Source organism: Mugil cephalus, chromosome 22 (assembly GCF_022458985.1).
Source record: "Mugil cephalus isolate CIBA_MC_2020 chromosome 22, CIBA_Mcephalus_1.1, whole genome shotgun sequence".
NCBI classification, from domain to species: Eukaryota; Metazoa; Chordata; class Actinopteri; order Mugiliformes; family Mugilidae; genus Mugil; species Mugil cephalus.
The window spans coordinates 1,992,470-2,018,513 of NC_061791.1; the positions used below are offsets into that span (position 1 = coordinate 1,992,470).

The 26,044-nt window shown below is 41.0% G+C and overlaps 1 protein-coding gene across 1 annotated transcript in view; it reads right to left on the minus strand.

The window, feature by feature from the left end:
* LOC125000409 (plexin-B2-like) overlaps positions 1 to 26,044 on the minus strand; it is a 159,319-nt gene that overhangs the window by 100,958 nt on the left and 32,317 nt on the right. Inside the window, exon 2 of the mRNA XM_047575958.1 lies at positions 9,771 to 9,828. The gene's annotated coding sequence lies outside the window, so the exon portion shown is untranslated. The remainder of the gene's footprint in view (positions 1 to 9,770; positions 9,829 to 26,044) is intronic.

Here is a 26,044-nt window from a genome sequence, read left to right on the forward strand (position 1 = left end):
CTCCAGCCCTTCGGTGAACAAACTTCTTTCTGCTACAGACAAATGTTTCACATGTTGACTCATCAGTTGTTTCCATGTCAGAGGGATGGATTTTTGGTTGCAACTCTTCCATGAAAACCACTTCTGTCCAGACTTCTCCAGACAGTAGATACCTGGGTCAGCTCTGAGCTGATGGCTCTGCAGGCCACTTACATGTGCCCTAAAGAGGTGTTTTGAAGCTCAGTGTGGCGTCTCTGGCCGACGCCATCTTGGCAGGGCCTGACTCCGCCAATCAAATTGTTTGGGTGGGGCTTTAAGTGGAGATGGTCAAAAATAGTGATGTCATTTTACCTGAGCGCCATGGAGTTGAATGGCTCTGATTGGTTGGAGAACTATCCCATTGTGTGCAGATAATCCAACTTATATTCTAATAAGTAGCGAGTCTGGCTATGTTAAGCTAACAAAGAAGGTTTAACTTTTCCACATTGAGGGTAGGTTGCAGCAAAATACAGTCAAACCTTTCCTCTTATTCTTTGCATTGCTAACCATTTGTCTGTGAATTTGTACGGATCTGGAGAAAATCAGCAACCATCTCATCAAACTGCATGAGAAGAAGACTTGAATTAAGGCAAAGCTTTTTGACTTTTGCTAAAAAATGCTATAAACGTGCCTCAAAGACAAAAATGTGATAGGGTTTGTAATAAAAATTCTAAACAATAATTCAAAATAAATTCCCTCCCTTAAATGGAAAGCTGGAACGGAGGGAGAGGACAAATAAAAGGTGGTGAGTGGAACAGAGCTGCTGCAGCAGTGGTTTGTTTAACAGTCCGACAGGAACTGTTGAATCTGGCTCTATCAGTGGACTCTGATCAAGGCCGCCGAGACAGGACGGCTCCGAAATGAAGTGGAAACTAAATGGATCCGCACTGCTGGAAGAATTTCTTTGTTTACTGAGATTAAAAGAGGAGGAAAATGAGCAGAAAAAAACAGAGGGCAGGCGAATCTACACCCAAAAAACCAATATGTGCCATCATTAAAAAGAAAAACAGAAAACTATGTATCTTCCTGGTTTTCTTTACCTCTTTTCTCTCCTTCCATATCTTACCTCCTCTCACCTCAATTTCCCCCCTCTCTAAAAACTCATTTCTAAGGATTTACAAGCAACATTATCTCGGAACAAATGTGGTTTTACTCTTTATTTCCCCGGAGAAGGTCGACTGAACACCAACCGTTTCACATTCACCTAATTCCACTCATTCATAACTGTGAGCTGCCGATTCAACCAAACTATCTGTGTCAGTTTAAATCCCAACAACTCAGCGGCAGTTTTCAGCACTGGCAGGAGAGCTTTTCATTCATTTCTTGTCTTTTCCGAACCAGACACTGGATTTAAATAAGGCATCAATCATTATGAAGTGACCTGCAGTTTAGTTTCCACATGAATCACTTAAATGGTTATTTTATAATGTCAAAAACTGAGCACAACACCACAAGGTGACATCTTCAGAATGATTATCATTTGCATAACTGCAAATTCAAATTTGTTTGATAAAATCCTTTAAAGCCAGTAAAGCCAATTTGCCAAATTCATTTCAGTGGATTAGGGCTAATCTTGTGATCTCCTTGCACGGACAAAATAAATCTCTGCAGATCTTTTGGGACATATTAAACTTTAGCGATCTTTGATATGACAATGGCACCTCCAAAGCATGTGGCGCTCCCCCTGGTGGCTGGCTGCGGTAAAGGCCATAAGCCCCACCAGCGCTAACCTACCTTTAAAGTAGTTAATTTAATGGCAAGTTACATTTTAGTTATTCCACACTATTGAAACAGGATGTGACATCACGAAACCAAACTCGCAAGATGGCGGCACCCATATCCCCGGGATACTAGCATCATTTTAACCAATGGGAGGAAGTGTGGACGAGCGAGACTGTTATTTTCTAAAGTCGATGATAGAAACTGAATTGGCTTCTTGCAAAAACAATCACAAAAACTGACCCATTGTTACACAGTGCGTTTACATGCACAGCTTAATCGAGTCATTGTCGCAGTTTACATGCAATGGAGCCATTAGCTCAACAGCTACATTGGTCTACTAACTAGCCACAAGAGTTGATGACCCCCTTTTTTGTTGTAAACTGCATTTAATAATATTAACTATTTATTATTATCGTTTTCAGCTCATACAAACCACTTGATTGACAGTTTTATCGTGAGACTTTTAGCTGACAACTTTATATTCCTGTCATCTCTGCAGCTTTACCACCAACAGAGGGGATATTATTCTGAGAAATTGCTGAAAACCCAAAGCAAAACTCTGAAACTATCCCATGTCAGTGTTTTAAAACCCCACAGCAGCGTACATCAGCGGATGGAGCAGGGGCGGACTAGTGCAGAGGTGGAGGGAAAACACATCTGGTTCTGCTCAGCATGACTGACATTCCTCAGGGACGGAGTGAGGGAGGGTGGGGGGAGTCAGAGAGAGAGGAGGCAATGAATGAGGCTGGATGGCAACGAACTGGGCTTTCACACCGACGTCCACATCTTTTCAGATCAGACGGTGTTTTTCTAAGTAAACAAAATCCCACGACTTCCAGATGCATCTCATGCAACCAAATAGGGTGGTGGGGGGAGGAGCAAACTGGGCCGACACTGTGGCATTCGTGGGAAATTTATGACTTTCCACACTGATGTCCATTACTCCAGCTCGAGTGACTTCAGTGAATAAAAATGCTTGTTCCTGGTTTAACTATTGTACTTTTTCTCAAATGCACGGGAGGGAAGATATCTCCCAGAATGATTTTTCTCTTTGCATGTCTGCGACTGAACATTAAACTTTTATTACATCCCATAAATTCCTCCACAAAACCACGGGCGAGAGGGAGATGGAGCGTTTGAAAACACCCTTAGTTCCTCACCCAAAGAGAAAAAAATAAAACTTCTCGTTGGGGAGATCAGCGACTTGGCTCCAAAGCGTCATCATCATCATCGTATCCTGAATCGCTCCACGTCTCAAATGACGTCGCCCATTTATTTCTGTGAGGAAAAAGAACTCCAGAGAGTAGTCATGTGGCAAACAAAAAAAAAAAAAAGTTGAGACGGGATCAGCGTTTGCCGCAACGTCATTAAAAACCATTGGTTGGAACAAAATCATTAGTCTGCCTTCTGCAACAATAAGCTTATTGTCTCGTCTTGATGAGCTAACCAGTCATGAATCTCTTTCTTTAGCTGGTTTTATAGTTATGCGTTTCAGCAACATTTACTTGTGTGTTGGTGGAAGTGAAAATCCACTTCCACCAGCACACAAGTAAATGTTGCTAACCCTAAACCCTAAACCCTAACCTTCCTAAATAAAATGTACATTTCCCAAGAACAAATCCCCAGAAACAAGCTCCCTCATTGCACGGTCAAAGCCCAATAAGGGAGATTAATCAAATTAGTGCAATGATCTGAAATTCCTGCTGAATGTTGTCATTTGCACAAGTGTACGAATCAGACCATTGGTCATAAAAAAAATAAAAGCCCTTGGTATTCTCTGTGCTGATTAGCATCAGCCACAAAGCACAAAGAAAATAAAAATGCCACATGTGTAACGCTGCTGTGGAAAGCGAAATCCATCAAAATGAGTCTGGTAACGCTCCATTTGGATTTCATCATCGGGCGTGAGGAAGAAAATCAGCTGAAACGCGACTGGAAAGTCCTAAAACCAATCGGAGACACTGGTTTCCAAACGACTCCACGGTGCTCAGAAGTACGACTATGTCGCAGAATCTTTTCGCCCAAAACGATTCGATTTCAGGAGCACAATCAGTTCCCCAAGGTGAGACTCCAGACTAACTCCACCCTTCATTCATTCATCCATCCATTTTTTATGCTTGCGTTACCCAATTCAGAATCACCAATGATCCTGAAGAGCATCATTCTAGAACGTCTCCACATTGTTTTGGTGACTAACGAAACCTTTAAACTAAAAAAAAACTCACGGTAGCCTGAATCGCTCCAGGTCTTTTGCTTTATTTCCAACTAAACCAAATGTTCTTCAGCATCAAACTACCTCCACAGATCTAGAGTCTAGACCAGGACTATTCAACTACAAATCCAGCTGGGCCAGATCTTAAAACTGAGATCTTAAGCTGAGCTGCACATTTTCAGCAGTCGATAACCAGGAAGTAATGATCGTTTTCAAACCAACACAAATTAATATAATTACACAACAAGTGCTGTTTGTTCATCATCATCTTTCAGCATCAATACTTTTCCACTTATGAATTGTAAGAATAAACACTTTTGTCTCATGTTACCAGGCATAACAACCCATAAATAAATAAATGTATCTGACACGATCAAAGACCATGTTGGTTGTACTCCAGATATGGTCATGAGGGGATTGTGTTGAGTTCATACAATCGTCTGGGTTGGTAGTGAGGTTTCTGAACTACTGTTGTAATTTTCGAGTTCATTCCCATGAAACTGACTGAACCAAAAGCTTCTGGGAACAGGCCTGGTCTAGACCCTGGTTCCTCCAAGGGTTCCTGTTCTCTTAGGAAGGTTCTTGTCACCCTTCATTAGCATAGAAAACGCTCATTTATGTCTTAATTTGAGGTCATGTCAAAATAACAAAAACAGCAGCAACTAATGAATTAATCTGCAGTTAGAAACTCAACCACTGAGGCTGTTGGAGTTGTTGCTGATAATCACCAGACGAAGGAATGTGGTTGTGACAATTATTACACAACAGCATCAATTACAACAATTAATCACTGATATGTATTATTAGGCATAAAAGCAACCCCCCCGTTCACAGCGTCGTCTCTATGGAGATTAACAGAGCAGAAACGTAGGATAAGAAAATAAATATTCCAAACACACATGGCAAACATCCAGTGAAAAGGCACAAACACCCGACCAACGAAGCGGCGGAGAGAAAATCTGAACTTCTCTCTCTCTCCCCGTCTGTGAATGAAAAAATAAAATAAAATAAAATAAAAAATGCCAAGCCCGGCTAAGGACATAATGAAAAAGCTATTATCAGCATAAGCTTTCATCAGCACTGCATTCAACCATGTTCAATACAAACTGATTCTCTCATCTCACGCAGCGCCCATCTGAATGCTGGGATATAATAAAGGAGACGAGATAACAGAGAGGCGGATCTCTCCTTTTTTTTTTTATTTTATTTTATATTATTCACCCCTCACCCCCCCTCCCAGTGAAGACGTATATGAGCAGATTTAAGGACGAGGTTTTCCTGAGTTTCCCATGAGTCCGGTTCATTGGTGTACGTTGCCTCTTACAGTCTGTGTCCATTCATCCGTCAGCTTTTATTTATTTATTTACTTATTTATTTTTCCTTCTTCATTGTGTCTAATTTCGGATGAATTCGCTCCTTCCACCAGTCTCCATCCGTCCGTCATCTCCCCTCATTTCCGTCCCTGAATTCAAATAAAGCGTCCTCATGCAAAATTCAACGATATTTTGAATTATATATATATGTTACGATACAATATTCACCAACCTTCCAGCAGCGTGTACTGGGCTCTAATGAGACGGAGGCTGAAGGCAGGTCTCTCAAGTAAGAGTCAAATTACAGAGAGAAATATATATATATTTGAAGTTTGTTTTGTTTTTCTTGAATAGAGTCAACGTCAGGTCATTTAAACACTGAACTAAGAGCTTCCATCACTGCAGGTGGAGTGTTACATCCCCAGAGGGGGCGACAGCAGATATATGAGGTCATGTTCGTGCCTCCACATTGTTTTGGTGACTAACCAACATTTCAAACTAAAAAAAAAAAAAAAAAAAAAAACTCACCAGAGAGGAGCTCAAGTTGTACTCGACAACTTTGCAAAAGCCCTGATCATCGTCAGGGCCGCATCAAGACACTCTGGGGCCCCACGGGCAAGAGGCACCTTGGAGGCCCCCCAAGGATTTCTACTGAGCAGAACTGATTGGTTGGTTTCATTAATGTTAGCACCAAATGCATTACTAATAGGAGAACTTAACGTTAACTATGGTCTATGTACACAACTATTAGCAACAAAACTTGAAGCTGATCCACTGTCTAGCATTAGCTGTTGTTCCCATTAGGGGGGATTCCCAATGTGTTGTCATTGCATCATTGATATGGACCAATATCAGTCGTCCCTGGGGGGACCCCTTCCAGCTCGGGGGCCCTAGGCAATTGCCTAGTTTGCTTGTCCACTTGCGACGGCACCACCAATAGCTCAGCCTCGATACAACTCGTCTTTTTTCTACCCAACAAACACTAAAGTCAAACCACTCACACCTAAAACAAGCCCCTCGTCCTGTTTTTGCAAGATGGAAAACACACTAAACCTAATTGGGGCCTTTGCAATAACAGGTGCTCTGCGACAGATCGAAGGCGTAGTGGAGGTTGCAAAGACGCTCCTAAATCGTGTGTGCACGCTCGCTTTAAACGATCCTTCCACGGCAAAGAGGAAGACTTTGAAGAACGTGCCCTTACATTTTCCGACTCTGAGAATGACAGTCCCCGTCTTCTCGAGCGAGCTGCGTTTACATGTTTGAGCCAGGCTTCGCAGCTGCAGCTCCCCTCTGAGACGCCCCCCCCACCCCCAAACCCCAACCCCAAGCTCAGATATAAAGGCTCAAACACGTCCGACTTCCTGCAAAACAAACCCCTGCTTTCCTGTAAACCTCCCGCAGGAGCATGTGTCAGGGAGTTTAGGAAAACACTCTGAAAATGATCAGTTTGGATTGTGTTAAATTGGCGTCTTAAACAATCTCAACTCAGGATCCACTTCATATCAACCACATCTCATGGGCTTAACAAGTTTTCTAGGAATGAGTCTGTGGTGGTTTATCAGGACATCAGAGTTTCCTCCCAGTTGAGTTTTACCAGTTCTCATCTAGCGAGAGCAATGGTAGCAAAGATAACACCAAAGAAAAAAAGTCATGTTACTTGTCTGATAAGGAAATGACCGAGTTTTCCCGTGTGAGATATGAAACAGACGTCCAGATGCTAAATGTAGCATTGGAACAAACCTGGTAGAAAACCCAAAGCCTCAACTATAAAAGCAGCAAACTTTTATCATTCTCATTTATCTCTGTCAACTCATACGACCTGACAGGACTAACCTGACACAGCCAAACTCATGGATACATGGATGTACTGGTCATGGGTTGGAGGAGCCCAATAACGGAGCAAAAAAGAAACAAAAATTAGTTTAATTGGACGTTATTATTTGCTAATAGGAAAATTTTTATAACTAAAAACAGAAATATGTTGTTTTTCACGTGTTACAAACCAGAGTCTCCGCAATGAAAGGTTGAATCAACGGCTCGGTTATTTGAAACTAAATGAATATCAGGACCTTCAAACGTCCAACTATTTTAATTTTAATAAATAATGGACTGTGACAACCTTGTGAGTTCTGTCTTTGTCTCTGTCTCTGTTATTGTTCTAGTTTGACCGGAAAAAAATAATTAAAACCTTCTTCTTTCTATTTGTGTCACCCAGCTCCAGTGTCAACAGCTGCAAAGACGAGGAATGAGAAAGCTAGGGACTATAGACACAGAACATTTAAATAAATAAATTAAGATCATGGCGTCCAGCTGAACCAGCTGGGTTAACTCTTCCAGGAGGAAACGTGTTAAATATACACTGGTGAATATCAATGTGCAGCCTGTTTGTGATAAACACAGTTCAATAAAGGGTTTATTATTGCAGCTGATCTATTTCCTGTATCTGAGGTTTTATCAAATCAGCCTCACGTGTGTTGGTTGGTTGATTGGTTGGTTGGTTGGAGGGTGTTTCTGTGTGTGTGTTATGAGGCCAAATAATTAGAAAGCAAAGGTATGTGTTGATGCAGCAACTTCAGTTTTAATGAAGTGGCTTTATGAGCATTTTATTTGACACAGCCTGTACACAGAAGGGTCTTCACAGCGAGCTAACCGCCCCACGAGGCTGGAATACTCACTACACATCAGAAAACCAACAATAAAAAAGGTTGTTGTTTGACGCCCGGAAAAATAAAAACAGCTTTTGTATTTTTAAAAACGTGAATGTAGTCTGGACCATGGCGCCAGAGAAGAGCCCTAAACCTAAACCCAAAATCACTTAAATACGTTTAACAGATGGCTCCCTAACACATGGCATTAATTAAATATCAAACTTATCTAACACTCAGTTGTAGATTCCCAACTTTTGTCTCATTACGGTCACATCAATGTTGCTTTTAGGTCATTAATTAATAGTTAATTAATTAATTAATTAATAGCTCCTACGAAATTCCAGGTGGACTATGTGATGAGCAGCATTGCTCCTCCATCAATGGGAAAGTCCAGACTCGAGTTATCAACCTGGTTATTATGCAAAAGTGTCAACGTTAACTGTTGTTTTATGACTTACAACAACCTGCCAACCTTGATTCCATTTTCCAGTGTTTACACAGAGTATGAACGTGATGTCACAGCAAACAAGGTCTCCATGGTTACGGCCACTGAGCGGTAAAAAGTGACCGATGAGCATGAAGGTTAGCAGCATTAGCTTGAATCACAGGCTTTAATAGTGTCTACATTGGTACCGACAGATATTGGTACCAATGAAGGCCTTTCTTAACATAAATGAATCAGGATCTTTAGTAGTTATTTATTTTAGGTCAACCATAAACCAAAAGGTAATGTAATAGGAGCTCTTCCTAGTTTCCTAGCCTCAAATTTTTTTTTCCTAAAACTCGCGTATCACATACAGAAAATTACTAAAATATGACTAAAACTAATCAACATTTTCGTCTTTGATGCCAATGCAGTTTTTTTTTTTTCATTTTTTAGATCAGGACCTTTCGTAGTTATTTACTTTAGGTCTGCTATAAAACCAAAACCACGTCCCTGTAGTGTTAAAACATTCTCATGCTCTTCTGTTGTAATGGTGGCTTGGCTACCGTCAAAGTTGCCCAAAAAAAAAAAAAGTGAGTAACTGTAAAAATCACTGAAACTTGATTCAACATCTCAATAAAATGGAGTCCACTCAGACAGAGGCTGCATCCAAACAACAACAGAAGAGAAAAGATTCCTAGAGACGGTGTCAAGGAGAAAAATCTTCCAGAGAGGGTCAAGGAGTTCATGGCAGCGTTGGAGGACCAGAACATTTCTGGAGTAGAGAACACAAGGTATGAGCTCCCCTCTCCACACTACATTAACTCTGACTGAAAGAAAGATTTATTGGACAGAATCCAGTCGACTCTATAGGAGAAGTCAGGGAAAGACTTTAGGAATTTACAGGAACTCTAAGACATTTAAGATCAGATCAAGACTCAGATCTGGAGATCCTTAGTCGCTAATATCCACATCTGCAAAATAAAAGTAAAAACTACCTGTTTGTCCTCCATCACAGCTACATTCTGTCTTCTTTTTCCCTGCGTACACCAACAATAAAGACTCCTTCTTCCTTCCAATCAACAAGATTTACTAAAAGTAGATCATCTCTACACAAGGGAACCTTATGAGCCATCTACTCATGATCTGTGTTAATATTATCGTTTTAGCGACCGAACATGAGTAAAAAGACAAAGCTGCTTCTACTATTCACGACCTTTAAATGAAATTGAGGTGATTGTGAGAATCATTATGATTCATTCTACGTCTCTAAACACTCCAAGCTTGAATTTATTTCTCTAGTTATCAGCTGCAGCTTTTCCAGTGTCATATTCCAGAAGCTGAAATAAAGCTGTGACATAAGCACTTCTTCTAGTGCAAAGATCTTCATTTGATTAACAATGCGATGTTAAAGGACGTGAAGTGTTTCTTACCTGTTCAGTGTTGAGGTCTGTTGGACTCTGATGACATGGAGCGCCTCGCTCTCCTTCCCTACACAAAAACAAACAGCAACACTTAGTTGTTTGCTTAAATTTTCACTTATTTTCAGTATTTGTAGTACCCCGTTTAAGCAAATTCTCGCACGGTTCATCAGCCTGAGCAGCTGAATGAATCTAAAAAGGTATAAATGAACAAACTTGAAGCCGAGGGGCAGGAACTGTCATTTGTAGGGAGCTTAATTTTCCATAGAAATGTCTAAAAACAGACGAGAAAGAAAACAGGCAGGAACTTCCGAGGAGACGACGCCAACACGACAACGACGCGCTAATTACACTTAATGGAGGCGACGCTCGGGCTCTTTTTCTCCTTTTTTTGTTAAATTTTAATGAATGAACCTAATCAGACTTTAGTGGTCCATGTAATCTGGACCAAACTAATCAACCACCTACGCCACCAATCAGCGGTGAGTCAGAACATTTAACTCCGCAGCCTGGCAGGGTGATCGGGCTCAGATTAGCGCCGTCTTGCCACTGATTCAGCTGATTTCATGCCCCTCGTGGGACCGCTCCACTCGTCCAAGCAACTTCTAACGTAGGAAGAGTTTTTTCAATACATAATCCTCCACGTCACTACTGTTAGTTGCGTTCAGCTGCATTTAGAATTCAGTCTTGAAGGAACAGGAACTATGTAGCCCAGTTATTATATTTAACAGAGTTTACAGAAACCAAATGGAGGTGAAACATCAACAGCAGGAAATCTTTTATTTGGCCCCGACGTAAAAGGTTCAGGTTTAATCTTGAAATCCGGTTTTGATTCAGTTTGTCTGGTAAGTGAGGCTTTTAAAGGTTCTGTATCCGGTGTCGATGTGATATGTGTTATTTAAAATCTGAATGATTGTGTCAAAAAAAAGAGCAGCTGAGGATGTTGTCAAGCTAAATTCTAGCTCTTTAGGTTAGCTAGCATGCTAATGCAGTGGTGGGCCTTAATTATATTTTCCATGGATACCCATTAAATAATTCCTAAAGGTCTGTTCGCTTTCTTTTGTAGCTTTTCCCGATATGTTACATAAAAAGCACAAAGTCAAAGAAATCTGCCCGGAGGCCTTCAGAATCAGTTCTGCAGGCCCTGCAGCATAAAATAAACGTTGATCAGATGTTCAGTTGAGGACACCACGGCCTGCTAGCAGGCGTACGGTCAGCATATTCACACCTTTTGACTGGATAGTCAGAGCGAGCTAGCCAGAGCTAGCAAACTTCATCTGTTGTGAGCTGGACGAGCAAGAAAACAGTTATGTTGATTTAATAGCTGATTTGTCACAATGGCAAATCAACAGTAGACACCCTGTGTTGACTACATCTCTCCAAACATTTCTTTATTCTCAGTTAAAAATACAGTGTTTCTTCTTGTAATTACTTTGATTTACATTTGCAGGTGCCCTTAGCGCCCCCTACTGGACTAGAGTCAACGCTCCCTGATCTTCCACGATAATCTAAATAATATCCTGTAGTGTTCAAAAGAATCTGGAAAGTTGAAGTGTGTGATGCAAACATTAAGAAAAACTCCTCTAACTGTGCATTTGCATGTTTCTTAGTTCCATGTCATATGAATAATCTTGTGTGCACAAGCTGATGTAATTAATTGGCTCAAAGTGGGTTTTAATCAGACAAAGTCAACAAACAGTCGTTCTTAGTCGCTGATTGTCGTCCTAATTATTACCTAATGTGCTTGAACAACACAGTTTATCATGGAAAATGTTCACAGTCTGGATCTAGGTCAGCATCATTATTCACATTTGAATCCGGTTTTCGTTCAATCAAGTGGAGAGGTTTGTTAAAAACAGAAATAACAAAGTCATATTTCTTTGCTAAGGGCCTACTCGCATTCAGCTTTCAACATGTTCAGCTGTTAACTAGACAAAAGACAAACTACACTGACATGGCATCATTCCCAGCAAATGAAAGGAGAGTGTTAGTGCTGGCAATGAACACAACTGTTGGCTAAAACATGTGTCCAGCTGGTTGCTGGTTCACTAAACTATTTGGTTTCAGGACTTCCAGAAACTCAAAGTCTCAATTTTTTTAATTTTATTTTACTCTAATGAACATCCGCAAAGCACCAGTTCAGAGCCACCGATTCTGAACAACTGAGTTTCATAAACTGTCCACACATCTCCATTATCAAATACTCTTCCAAACATGCTCTTTTTTTTATATTGAGCACTGATTGCAGACGAGTGCCAAAGTACTTCTTCCATTAATCTTTACTGGAGGTCAAACCAATGATCCATTCATCATGGATTCATTTTACATCACTGTCTAGTAAAAAAATAAATAGAAAATATTGCTGCAGATTTGACTCCTTAATTGGAGCTACTTATTTTCAAGTATTAAAATGCAAGATGTTGACGAACGGGAGGTGAAAAAGATGAGGAAGATGTTATTGCCAAGGGTTGGTCTGTGCATGAGACAGTTTACTTTAAATAAAAAGCACAACTATATACATGAATTTAAGACCCGGAAGCTTAATTATAACAGTAATATGAGCTGGGACGGCTCTGCACCACATCAAATCTCTATTGTTTTTATGCTTAATTTTCTATAAAGAGATGTGTATCCAACGCTAATAGTGTAATAATGTGTTTCATCGAGTCAATGTTCATCAGCCATCACCAACTCATTTTCAATTTATTACTCCTTAATTTCCTGCACACAGTCGGTCTGTTCGTGTGCATACACACATGGAGATGCTTCCCTGAGAAAGCTACTTATTTAAAAAGAAAACGCTGGATGCATTTGAACATGTTCGCTCTATAATTAAGTGGATATTTTGCATTCATCCAGCCGTCTGCCAATCGATCCGCTGGTTAGCGCAACCTTCTATCACAAGCAGAGTCGTCCTTGGGAATTAATATACTCCCCAGCATTCAGGAGCAGTGTTTGGATGGATCCCATTAGCCTGGAGAGCAGTGATACAGTAACAAGAAGTGTGATCATAAGATAATAATGAGGGTGACCACAGAGCTGGATGAAACCAGGACATCACAAGTCATGTAATTTCCTAAACAGTATCCAAAACATACAATCAGCTGATTGCTGACAGACAAACGCCAATAGTAGCTCCTCCTAGCATTCCAGCTATTTTTATTTCATTTTAATAGTAGCTATTACAAAATTCTTAGCCTGTTAGCCAATAGAAGCTGTTGTTAACTTCCTAACCTTCCAGCTAATAGTAGCTCTTTGTAGCGTCAAATTAACTTGTTCTTCAGAGCATCCCAGGTAATGGCAGCTTTTTCTAGCTTCCTAGCATCCAGGCTAGCTTCTCCCTAGCTTCCCAGTTAATAATAGCTCCTCATAGCTTCCTAGCATTTGAGCTATTGTTATTTCATTTTATTTATCTATTATTTACCCAAGCTAATAGTAGATCTTCCAAGCTCCCTAGCCTTCCAGCTAATAGTAACTCTTCTTAATTTCTTAGCCTTCCAGCTAACAGTAGCTATTCCAAAATTGCTTGAATTCCAGCTAACAGTAGCTATTCCAAAATTGCTTGAATTCCAGCTAACAGTAGCTATTCTTACCTTCCTAGCCTTCTAGCTAATAGTAGCTCTTCCTAGCGTCATACCGGTCAATTAACTTGTTCTTCAGAGAATCTCAGCTAATGGCGTTCTAGCATCCCGATGACAACCTTCTTCCTAGCTTCCCAGCTAATAGCAGCTCTTCCTAACTTCCAAATTTATAGTAATTCTTCTTAGCTTCCCAGTAACGTTTGCTCTTCTTGTTTTAAATGTTAACTATTGCCACCAGCTGGTCTGAGTTGTTTCCTCTTTCATCTTTTTGATCCAAATACAGTCAAACATTCATTGTCTATATTTCTCTGAAGGCTGTTTGTTTTGTCCTGGCCTGTTATGTAGAGGTGTACTCAAGGTGTGGCCCACCGCGGTTGGAGCGGAGCTGAAATTCGATGACGCTGAAATGCACACTTTCTACCTCCGCGTTGGATTACTCATAACCGTTACGATTCCCTGGAACCACTGGTATTGAGAAGTGGCTGGAAATCCAATAAAAGAAGGAGTTAACGCCTTCATTCTTGGAATTCCACTCCCATGTAATATCGATGCCTGTATCAAATGACTGTTGCTGACACAAAGAGAGGGTGGGGGAGATGTACGACTGTGTCAAGAGGTGGAAGCGAAGAAAACACCCTGCGAGCTGCAGAAAACACATAAAAACACGCTGAGAGGAAGGAATAAACAAAACAGGAGGGTGAAGAGAAGACGATGTAGGTTGTGCAAACTGAAACCTGCTGCACTGCTGCATGACAGACGGAGAACAAGCCCCGAACGCCGTGATGTGATTTGCTGGTTGATGCGTTTTTCCTGGCAGAGTATGTCATGATAGTTTATTACACTTTGAGTCTTTTAAATCAACACAAATACACACTCTGGCACACACACTCTCACACAGAGGGAGGAGAGGAGTCTTGTAAATCAGTTTTGCTGGCTGTTTTTTTTTTTTTTCCTCCAATCTGAGATATGCCAGCGATGAGGGCAGGGCAGTACAGTGAGATAGAAGCTGTGCAGCTGAGCTCTCTCACCTGATAATGACTCAGTCGCTGCCTCATTGAGCAGCGGGAAGGACGCGAGCGGTTGCCAGGTTGAGGTAACGGCATCGCCGTGTGCAATTAATGATGAAACACCGTGAAACTACACTGTACGCCCGGGAAATGTTCAATCGCGTTCGGCATGCACAACCAACAGAGACGGCGCCGAACAGGTCGGACCGGTTATCTGTTGACTGATATGGGAGATGGGATGTTAAACAGACATATTTACTGTAAACCTCAGGAATGCTGCTGTTGACATGTATTCTAACACTCAGCGGCTCAGTTGTCTTGTTAGTTGCGTTAGGCCACGACCTTTTTGGCCAAGCTGAGCATGAATTGTGCTGCAGAAAGATGTGGAACTGTTGCTCACTGCAAGTGGTGGAATGCAGTGAAACTTTCAGAGATAAATTGATCAGTATGAGGGATTCCCCCAAACCTCATCTTTTGTGGTTATTCGTTTTAGTTCTGCCATAAACCAACACCACAAAGCTGCCAAAAATCAAAGAATAGCAACAAAGTTCATGTGACTAAACATGATCCACTACTACTAACTTGATTCAACACCAAGTCCAACAACAACAAATAGAAAACACAAGGTATGAGCTCCCCTCTTCACACCACATTAACTCCGACACAAAGATTTATTGGACTAAATCCAGTCGACTCTAGGAGAAGACTTCAGGAATCTACAGGGGAGGAAATTTAAAACATTTAACATCAAGATCAGATAATTAAAAAGATTTTCTATTTGTATGAGGAAGCTTCTGGGAAAGACATCATCCGTGTATTTCCGTCACTTTCGTCACTGCCCGTGAACGCTCCCTCCCACCGATTGTTTTGGTTAATCATCTGGTCAGACTGACCCAGGACTGCAGTGTTTTTAAGATTCACGGTGATTCTGCAGACAAGAATCCGGGGAATTATACAAGCAGACTCTCAACATGTCAATATGTCAGCGCAGATTTAGATTAGTTTCAGTGGGTCGTGGCACCGTTCTCCTCAGAAGAGGTGGAAACCTGGACTAAAAGTTTCTAAAAACCCACAGTGGAAACTTCCACCGTCCTCCAAACACTGTTAAGTATCCGGTCAAACTGACCTTGGTGATTCTTTTCTAAATCCAAGGTGCACTTTCTATGTAAACATATAAACATTACAGCCTTGAAAATCAGATACAGAAGGTTCAAAAAGTTTAGATCATGACCGCTGTCGTAACATGTGGGTTTCACCTTTAAATCCAAAAAAATGAATGAGAAACTATGTACTTATTACTAGACTCTAGCTTTTCTGTAAAGGGGCCGACTTATCTCAAACATGTTATGCAGGAATGTGGGATAAAACACTGGACTGGGCATTCATTAATTAAAGTTAATGCACTAATAAGACAAAAAAAAAAGAAAAAAAAGCTGGAATTAAAAAGCCGTTTCTTTTCCCTTCAATCTTAAACTTCCTCTGTTTGGTTCATACTCTGGTTTTTCTGTGAATATCTCCTTCACAGCCTCAATGCGAGGCTCAAACAGTGCGGTTAATCCACTGTGGCATGGTAACAGCTTTACGCACTCACACATAGACACATGCACGCACAGACACACACAAATAAAGACACACACACACACACACACACACAAAGACACACGGGCCTGTGCCTGCAGTGGAAGCCTTGCAGACACGGGATTTCCTTTCACATCCAATTGAGACCAAAGAAACTTGGTGAGAAGAGCGTGAAAAACATAAGCTGCAACACGCACAAACACACACACACAAACACACACACACACATCTGTGTTAATATAATACACCAGCATCGCACACAAACATCAATAGCCCAAACACAATGTTAACGTGATATAACATGCAGCTTATAAACCCCCCAAAGAGACATCAAGTGTACGCTAACACACACAAAGCGACCACCCTACGTTCGGCAACAAACACACACAGACACACACACTCGGTAGGAGTGTGTAGACAGGAATTTGGCGGGACATAATTACAATGTGGAGTCTGAGCAGCATCCGATTAACATCCAGAGGTTTTTATGGAGGGCCTTTGAAGAGCAGCGAGTGCAGCAGCTCCGGCAGACGCACACATCACCACAGCGGCACAATCCAGAACCATGCACCAACGCACAACCTGGGCAATCTAATCATAAACGGGCAGATTTAAGCAACAGCGGTCACAACCTGCCATTAAAATGAGTCTCCACACATGTCCACAACCACCGCTTGAGATCCGATCTCAGTTTAACGCTGTGAATGCAAACACACATCACGTGGGGGTGCAGGAGAAAACTACTCTACCTACTGTTGGATCAGAACCATGAACAGCTGCAGCGTGAATGAGCTCAGCCCTGTTGAGTAGATGGTCTTTAATGTGACACTCATTGTGTGTTCAGACTACCAAAGGAATGAGGTCAGATGTGCCCCGGACCCCCTCCACATTTGGTCTGAGACTGTATTGGCTGGGACAGATGTTCATGCAAGGTCTGAACGAGGCCTGAAACCGAACCCTAATGTAGCATAGAACCGGCTTTCCTTCGCACTAGTGCAATATGCTATAGAGAGAGAGCAGGGAAACATGAAGAGCAGTCATTATTACACAGGATGTTACAATGGCAAAACACATTTAGAAGCCCAGTCCAAATGAAAACCGACCAGCAGGTTAACAACCAACGAGAAGACACCAGCTAACTAGCCTAGCCAAAGGCAGCAGGATAGAAACTCAGGTTCAGATAAGTGAGACTGAGGATACAGGACTAAACCACGACCCTAAACCCAAAGTCAAACTACTAAACAGTCTTACTCTTGCCTTGCATGGAGAAAAAAAGAAAAAGAGATGTATGATACGCAGCAAAACTGGTACATCTTTCCCATGCTTTACAGGGAGTTTTAGCACCTTTCAGCTCATTGTTTCGGTTCCGTCTCCCTGCTGTCATGATTGGTTTAGTTTGTCTTGTTGTGTGACTATTCAGACCTGACTCGACGAGTTAAAACACTAAAGTCCAACAGTGGTGGACCAGACATACTGCACGGTTAAAATGACCACTTTTGTCAATGGAGTCTGGGGGAAGCGTAGATCAATAAGGCGGCTTCAGCTCCCCACAGGAAAATGCTTTCTGACATCAGACTAAAGTGGAGAAGACGTTCTAAATATAGCACACGATTAAATGGATATCGACTGATTGTATGATTGCTGTCTTCAGCCGTCCACCGCTCGGCGTCTGTTCCTTCGACAAACTGAGAATATGCCAACAACCGTCTACTGTACATAAAACAGTAACAAGTTAAAAATGGAAGGGCCTCCATTTAACCTTTGTCTGACTCAGATAAATTAGATTATGTGGGTTGCTATGGACAGCAGAGGACTAAGCTGCCATGAACCTGGGTCATGGCGAGAATTCATTGTAGTACAGAGACCACAGCAGATGAAAGACACAATTCAAGTCTACGGTACGGGATCCACAAAGAGGTGAAACTAGATTTTCCATATTTGATCCAGTCATTGATAACAAGAAAGTGAATAAGCAACAATTTTGATTTAAAAAAATCTGGGTTTGAACAAAATGTTTAGCCAAGACTTACAGATTAGAATCTGTAATGGATGTTTTCCACTATTTTCAGATATTTTTCATCATCTTTGTCGCAGCCTTAGTTTGATATTTTGGTTTTTCAAAGACATGATTCAACCCTAGGACATTACATGAGAATTTCACTGAGCTGAAACAATATTTTAAGTCTTGCAACTGAATAAGCAGAAAAAAAAAGTCCAAATATTTGTAGACGTTAACCTGCTTTTTCTGCTAATAAAAACTTTTTCTTTTTCACAAATTTTTAATATTTTTCTTCAACTGTGCTACAGCCATAGTTTTTTTTTCCAAAGACAATGGACACAAGTATTTCCCAAGGCTGAGATAAAATTTAAAAAGTTTTGATTAAGCACACCCTTCAATTTCTGAAAATTTTAAAATTGTTTAAGTATTTGCAGACGATGCGCTGCTATTTTTATTGTAAATTCTGAACTGTGTTTTTTCACTCTTTTTCTAATATTTCTTTAAATTTTCTTTTTTTTTAACAACAAGATTCAAACATTGGACACAACATGAGATGAAATAAAATTTGACGTCTCTACAACTATTTTAATTGAGCGCAACAAAAAAAAAATGGTTTGAATACTTGCAGATATTTTGTATATTCTGAAATTGAATATCTTAAGGTTTGAACAAAATATTGAAAACCACATACAACAATGACTTCAAACAAGAATCGGAGAATCTGTAAAGGATGTTTCAATGTTTTAATAAGATGTGTTGCAGGCCTTTATTACTTTTTTTATTTGGTTTTGTTTTGTTTGTTTTTATTCAGCTGCAGAGTCTCAGACTTTCTATCAGCGAGTACGAAAAAAATAGCCCATTTGGTTTCGTTCTCATGACCACAATATCTTGCATTTTATAGAATAATATGTTCTTGTGCATCCGCGCCGCAGCCCCAACAATATGTCTTTGACACCCGAGCAGCACAGGAGAATTACTGGTGCCAGGTTGAGAAATATAATACGCAACTTCACACTTTACAGGCGCAAGGGCTCGCGTTTGCAAGATGATGGAGAAGAGCGCAACGTGCAGTAAACAAATGTAATCACCCGAGTCGAGAACTTTCCAGTCGGCGCTATTGATTTACTGTGGTGCTGAAAAGTTTACTCTCAGAGAGGCAGAAGGAAAACACAACATGTAGAAATGAATCAAAAATCACTTCCATCAGGGTCGCTGCAGGCAGCCAGGCTGGTTCACCTCTGGTACGGCTGATGGATTATGTTCATTAGGGTTTCTACATACATATTCTCTCTGTCATTTTCATCAGATTTAATGAATATGTTTAAAACCAAAAAAAAAAAAGGGGGCAAATGCTACAAAAACCTGCAATTTATTGTTTCTTGTCCATCAGCAGCGTGTTAAATCAAATGTTAATAAAAAAGGTGGACGTACGCTGAAACTTGGCAACTACACGACGACACATCGGCATAATTTACTGTCACTGGTGAGTGACTAATACTGGAGTCAAAAACAAACTGTCTCATCAGGGAAAATGCAAAAGGACTTAAATTTAGATCACGGTGCAGATGTTTGAAGTAATCATCATTATAAGCAAAACCAGTCCTACATAAAAGAACCTTAAGTGGTATCAAAAGCTGCAACGCTGCTGATATATTGACTGTGTACACCGATCTGCCACAATATTAAAATCACTGAGAGGAGACGTAAATCACATTTAAACCATCTTGTGATAATTCAGTGTTCTGCTGGGAAACTTCTGGACCTGGCATTCATCGGTTTGGATGTTGGACAGAGGACCCTCCCCTCAAACACCCCCCACTAATAACATTCAACACCCTCTAACGAGTCACAATTGTTCTGGAGGCACACGGAAGACCTACACAATATTAGGAAGGTGGTCATAATGTTATGGCCTGATTGGTGCACACCAATGGATGAACCATCCGTGTTTTTCCTGAGGTTTTGAAGGTCAGTTCGGTGTCTCCGGGAGTCGCCATCTTAAATTCAACCTGAGCTAATTCAAAAAACGGTCGAGCTGTCACTCAAAGTAGCCACGCCCCTTAATTATACCAAACTTTTAACCTTAATATAATTTAAACAGATCCCAGAACAGTTGCTGAATGAAGAAATTAGCCACTGTAAAGCTACTGTTAACATCGATGTCTATGGGGCTTGACTCAGTTTCGGTGTTAGCCTCTAGTGGACATTAGAGGAACTGCGTTTCAGTCTGACCACATTTATACATACACGATATATTATATATACACGATAATTCACCCTCAAAAAACTCATCTCATCCCTCCGTTCCTCAGTTACAGGTGATACCTCATCCACCGAGACATTTTTTTTTAAAACACAATCACAACTTTAATCAGCTGCCCCAGCTCCATTTTGTTTTTCGTTCTCAGTCTGTCAGCCGGTCGGCTGCGGCCCCTCCATCATAATATCCACAGATTGACGGTTTATGAAAAGGGAAATTGGCGTCGAGGCTCAATGCAAATACAATTTAATGGGCTGCTTTCATTGACCTGATATGAATCCCGCGTGAATGGAGAATATCTTTGCCTCCTAAATGCCCTGTCGCATATATATATATATATATGTGTGTGTATATATAAGGTGGAGTTTATAAAACCACTGCTCCGAGCAGCGCAGCATAAATCAGCAGCCCCGTGTGACCATCATTTTCCTCTTCAGCATCCTCTCAAAAGTTGGATTGCTTTGTGTTTTGTTCTGACCGTTATGTTCTCTTGAAGGTTTATGGTGGATTTACAAGATTATACGGAGCCGGGTTTGATACAATTACAGGACGTTTCAGGGGGGAGAGGACGGAGGCCTTTCTTTTCTTGGCTGTAAACCTTGGCTGTATGATCAGACTCTAAATATCCTGCTTTCACCTGATTTATGGGATTAACATCTTTTATTTAGCTACATTTATCATAACTGAAATGGACTAAAACTAAATAAAACTAAGAGACTTTTCTAAATCCATACTAGTTCATATGGATCATCTCAATTTGATCTAATGATCCACATTTCCCCCATCTCTCTGTACTTACTGATACATGTCACCATGTTTTTGCCTCTCAGGGGGGCATGACGTCAATGCATACCCTCTATAAAGTTCATCGGTGCTGCAAATAAGAACATAACAAATCAGACTGAGAGTCGTGCAGAGGACCACAGGAGCCTGGAGTCCACATCCCAGTATATGTCAGCATGCATGCATCACCCAGGGCTACTTATTTGCTCCTCCACTGCCTGGTAATGTGGCTTTATTCATCTGTCTAGTCTCAACTTTTAACCCTTTAAAAAATATAATGTGATAAAGAACAAAAACAACTATTGAAATATGTGATTAATCAGCCTTAAACCAGGAGACACCAGGCATGAACTCAGCCTATGAAAGTAGATGGAGGCGACGTGCATGTAAATAAGTAAGTAAGGCCCCGCCCACATGATCTGATTGGTCGGTTGGGTCTTTAGCAGGAGCAACCAACTCAGTGCTGCAAAACCAACATAAGCATCACAACTAATGTCACGTGGACTCATGCAGCTGTTTGGTTTTCAACTATTTAAGTGGACAGAAATCTGTTTTCTTTTAGGAAAGAGATCAACAAACTTCCAAAATCGATACGAAGCCCGGTGTGGTTTGGCTTCCGCGGGGCAGATAAAAGGTAACCCACTTCAGATCAATGCTGAACTCCTTTTTTCTTTGAGGATAAAGAAAGCAAATCAACACATCAATGAGCAGCTCTCCTCCTCCGCGGTTAAACAGCCGAGTAAAACAAAAAAAATTAAAACTCGTGACGGGTTAAAATTAGGACGTCTAAAAACAAACTCTGACCGCACGGCTGCATTTCATCATAAGGCCTCAGACTCCTGATTCTATGATTCAACTGTTTCTCAGTTACGTAACATCAGGTCCTCTGAGCAAAAAAAAAAAAAAAAAAAGCCAATCCCATAATCCTCAGAAGGCTATAAACAAAGTCACAGACTGAGCAGAGGGCAGGAATGAGTCAGCACAGGTTGGGAGCTACAAACTGGCAAAGAACGAACGGACCATAGATCATTTCTGTGTTTGTTTCATAACCCTGGAAAAAAACGTCCTCTGGACCAGAAACAGTACGAACACAACCTGGAGCTTTTAACTTCAAATACATTTAGATTTAAATGTGCTGCAGTTAGTGAATTCATTAAATCAGTGTTTAACCACAGAGAGAGAGAGAGAGAGAGAGAGAGAGAGAGAGAGAGAGAGAGAGAGAGAGAGAGAGAGAGAGAGAGAGAGAGAGAGAGAGAGAGAGAGAGATATAACTTCTATAAAATGAGAAGAACGAGACAGAACGTCTTCTTCAGTGTTTATATTAGAACATTATAAAGAGGCTGGAAATAGAAGAGGAGGAGAAGAAGAAGAAATGGGAGAAAGAATATGAGGAGAAGAAGAAGAAGAAGAAGAAGAAGAAGAAGAAGAAGAAAAGGACATAAAAGGAAAAGGAAGACAGAAGTGAGGAGAGAAGGAGGAGGAGGAGGTGGTTTACTTCCATCTCAGCTGTTAAATGAGGCCGTTTGGTTCAGATTATCGGTTCCTGTTTAGGAGCTTTTTTTGGACTCGGTTTATTTATTATTATTCTGATCAGAGACGGTTTAACCGTTTAACTCTTGTTCACGACGCGTCTGTTTGAAGGGAAGAGGCAGAATCACAGGAAGGTTCCCACAGAGGTCACACGGCCTCTACAGCGGCTGGGAGGAGCAATCTGGTCCCAATTAGGCCCCGTTATGTCACACCACAGCCATGCGCTATTCCTCCGAGAGAGACACGGGGGCTTTCCCTTTTTTTTCCCATGGAGGAGGGCAGGTCTGCAGTTAAAAGCCTCCAAAGCTCTGCACCGCAACAACGGACTAAAGCAAGAAAAGCCTCCGAGAGAAAACATGTGGATGTTTGGACGGCAGCTAAAATATATGTGTTTTATTTCTGCTTTGTCTCCGGGAACAATGTTCTGACCATAAAACAATACGAAGAGACTAAAAGCAGCAACTCAGCTGCCAGTGGTTTGTACTGATACTGGTATAAATGTAGTTTCTCTGAGACCAACTCATTATTTTGTTTGTGGGTACAGGGTCAATGTCCAAATTTGGTCCTGTTCGGACCAGATGGGGCCGATACCGGGAATTTTGGTATCAATCTGATACCAAGTAAATACAATCGACGATACCGAAATTACTTTTAAAATGTGCCTTTAGTTTGTTGATTTTGATAAAACACAGGACAAATATTTTAGGCCATAGGTCTTCAACAGGGGGTTCACAACCCCTAGGAGGCACTGCAGCAGAATCTTTGGTTGATTAGACATTTTACTATATTTTTATTTATTTTTTGTTTCATTTTTACCCACTATTTTACATTTCTTTAAATAAACATTAACATGTTTTAGTAAAGGGATAAATGGAGGCAGAAGACGTTATCTTGCACTCGTTCAGCGACACAGAAGTTTCACACTGATCGCCAAACTAGATGTCACCTGTCAATCGAAGCCTCCTGTACAGAGTAGGCCCCGCCCCTATCGCTGCTGAACCAATCACGAGGGTGTTCAGTCCCCAAGTGAAATCCCAGGTGGGGAAGGAGACTTGGAGAGAAGCTGCATGAGGATTCATTTACTGGATGTATAGAAGAGAAACTGGAACAAAAGTATCGACCTCATCACGCTAGTATCGATCCGATACCGATACTGGCCTTGGTATCGACATTCACATTGATACGCGTAGCCCTGCTAGCTAACGTCAGAGTAGAGATCCATATATAAAAGCTAAACATGTGCACCAAAATTATGATGTGCGCACATAAAAAAATACTGTTCTTGGTTCTGAAACAGCAGCAGACATCCAGGAGCTATTAAAATATTCTGCTGCAACTCAAACAATGTCAGCGTTCATTTGCATCCAAAGAAACGGAGATCGGAACTCAAGACCAGGACGTATGTTAATGTGAGGTCTGAACACTTTTCAGTTAATTATCAGTTGCCTTATTCCTTCTAGTGTGAACACACCTCATTAATCGAGCTCAACTATTACTTTCTTGATTTAAAAAGTGTAAATTCAGCAAGCTAACGTTCTTTTTTGTGTCTGCATTTAGACAATCTAAGTTTATATTTGGTGGGACATAATTTGCCAGAAAGATTAAAAATGAAAAAGACAAAGTGAGTCTTATATCTGAACACCTGCTTGTGCACCATTACGCGCTTTAATTAACACACAAATGAGTAACAGGAACAACTTTACAACGGCCAATAAAAACTCAATAGAGTCTTCGCTGTTCACCTCTCAACTCTGTCGGACTGAAAACGCCAGCGCGAGTTTACAACTTTGCACAGGGGCACATGTTTACAAGGGAGCACATGTCTGAGCATTATCAGGGAAACAAAGCGACCACAGAGGAAAAGCCTCCAGGGATTAGTCGGGGCCGACGCAGGGTCACGACCCTTAACTTCAACAATGAACCAGCGAGCTACTGTGGCAAAAGCCAAAGGTCAACTGGCAGGAGTGTCTGGGGCGAGGAAGGAGACTGTGAAACATGACGGCGCCTGAATGATTAACAGAAAACAACTGGAATGTATCTGGGAAGTTTTATCTCGTGTGAATAATTAATGAAGAAGCCACTTCAGTAATCTCTCAAGAAAACAGGTAGTAAATGCTGGTCCCAGACTCACAAACCTGTTGAGGATATTATCTTTGGGGTTTACACTTTGAAAAAAGACGTTTAAAGAGTCAAAAAAAATTTAGCAGATCTTTGCTGGAGCACATTTCCCAACTTTCCACCTCAAAGTACGTGTAGGCCGATAAATTAGACCTTCAGGTGTTTTAAAAATAATATTAAAGTTGAGAGAAACTCCTTCTTATGCTATATTTCCAGCACATTTATCACTCCACAGCTGAAGAAGAACCCAACTTGCCAAACAAGTTCTATTGATCGATAGTCAGCAGCGAAATTAGCTACCATAAGCTAATTTGTGCTAAATCCAAAGTGGGTCGCTAGAAGTGTAATTAGCTTTGTATGTATTTGATGATAAAAGTATTAGACAGTTGTATCCTGAGCAGAACAGGAAATGTTTTGTGCATGAATATCCATCCAACCAACAAAGAACAAAGAAACAATCAGGCTACAGTTCATGCAGCAAAAGGTTCTTGAGATGTTTCTCTCCAATCCTAAATGTCAACCGCTTAAAGTAGCTGCAAGACTTATAGGCAGAAACCTAAACGATTTCAACAACCTTAAAGAGCCTCATTAAATTCAAATAGCTGCACATATATGCGCCTCCTGTCTGTGGGTGAATAATCTGTTATCATAAAACTGTAAATCCCCGGTATAATGCATCCATTAGAGAAACTATACCACTGATCCCAGGTCCGGTTCCTCCAACCTGCTCCCGCGCCTCAGTCGTCGCTGCCCGTATGGGAACTGGGGGGCGGCAAATACGTATAGAGCCAAGCAATCAGAAATGTAGCGTATTTCCATAATCAGGTTCGGAAGGTGAAACAAAGTCCTGTCTGCCCACTCTTCATCTCACCATCTCTCCTTTGGTGGTCTTATTAAATCCTCTCCCCTCTTTCCTCTGGCCGTTCAGAACCTTATTAGACGACCGGGACACTCGCCATCTGAATAGCGCGGCTATTTAATGCATCTCTGGGGCTGACAGTCTGTCTCCTGTGCATTTTTTTTTTCAAAAGTGGCGCCGGACATTTTTTTTTTTAATATTAGACAATCAATCTCGGTCCTTGGGGAGTATTGAGGAAGTCGTTAAGGAGTTATGAGTTGATTTGGAGGAGCTAATTACGAATTCTGGGAGTGGGAGAGGGAAAAGAATAATAAATATTAATATCTGTGAATCTCTCTTTTGGGTGCTACCTGTCTAACTCATGTAGCAAACCTCTGAATCCATCTTCTTTACCACCACCTTGAGGACTCTCTTTCGCCTCATACATATCCGATAACCCCGATTTGTCTCAACTAAACTTGATTAGTTAAAAACTTTATTTTTGCAGGTTACTTTGTTCTCTTTCACTCGATTTGAGCTGAGTCAGAAGTCCTGAGAGATTCCACTCTGGCTTTTGCTCGAATCCTCTGTG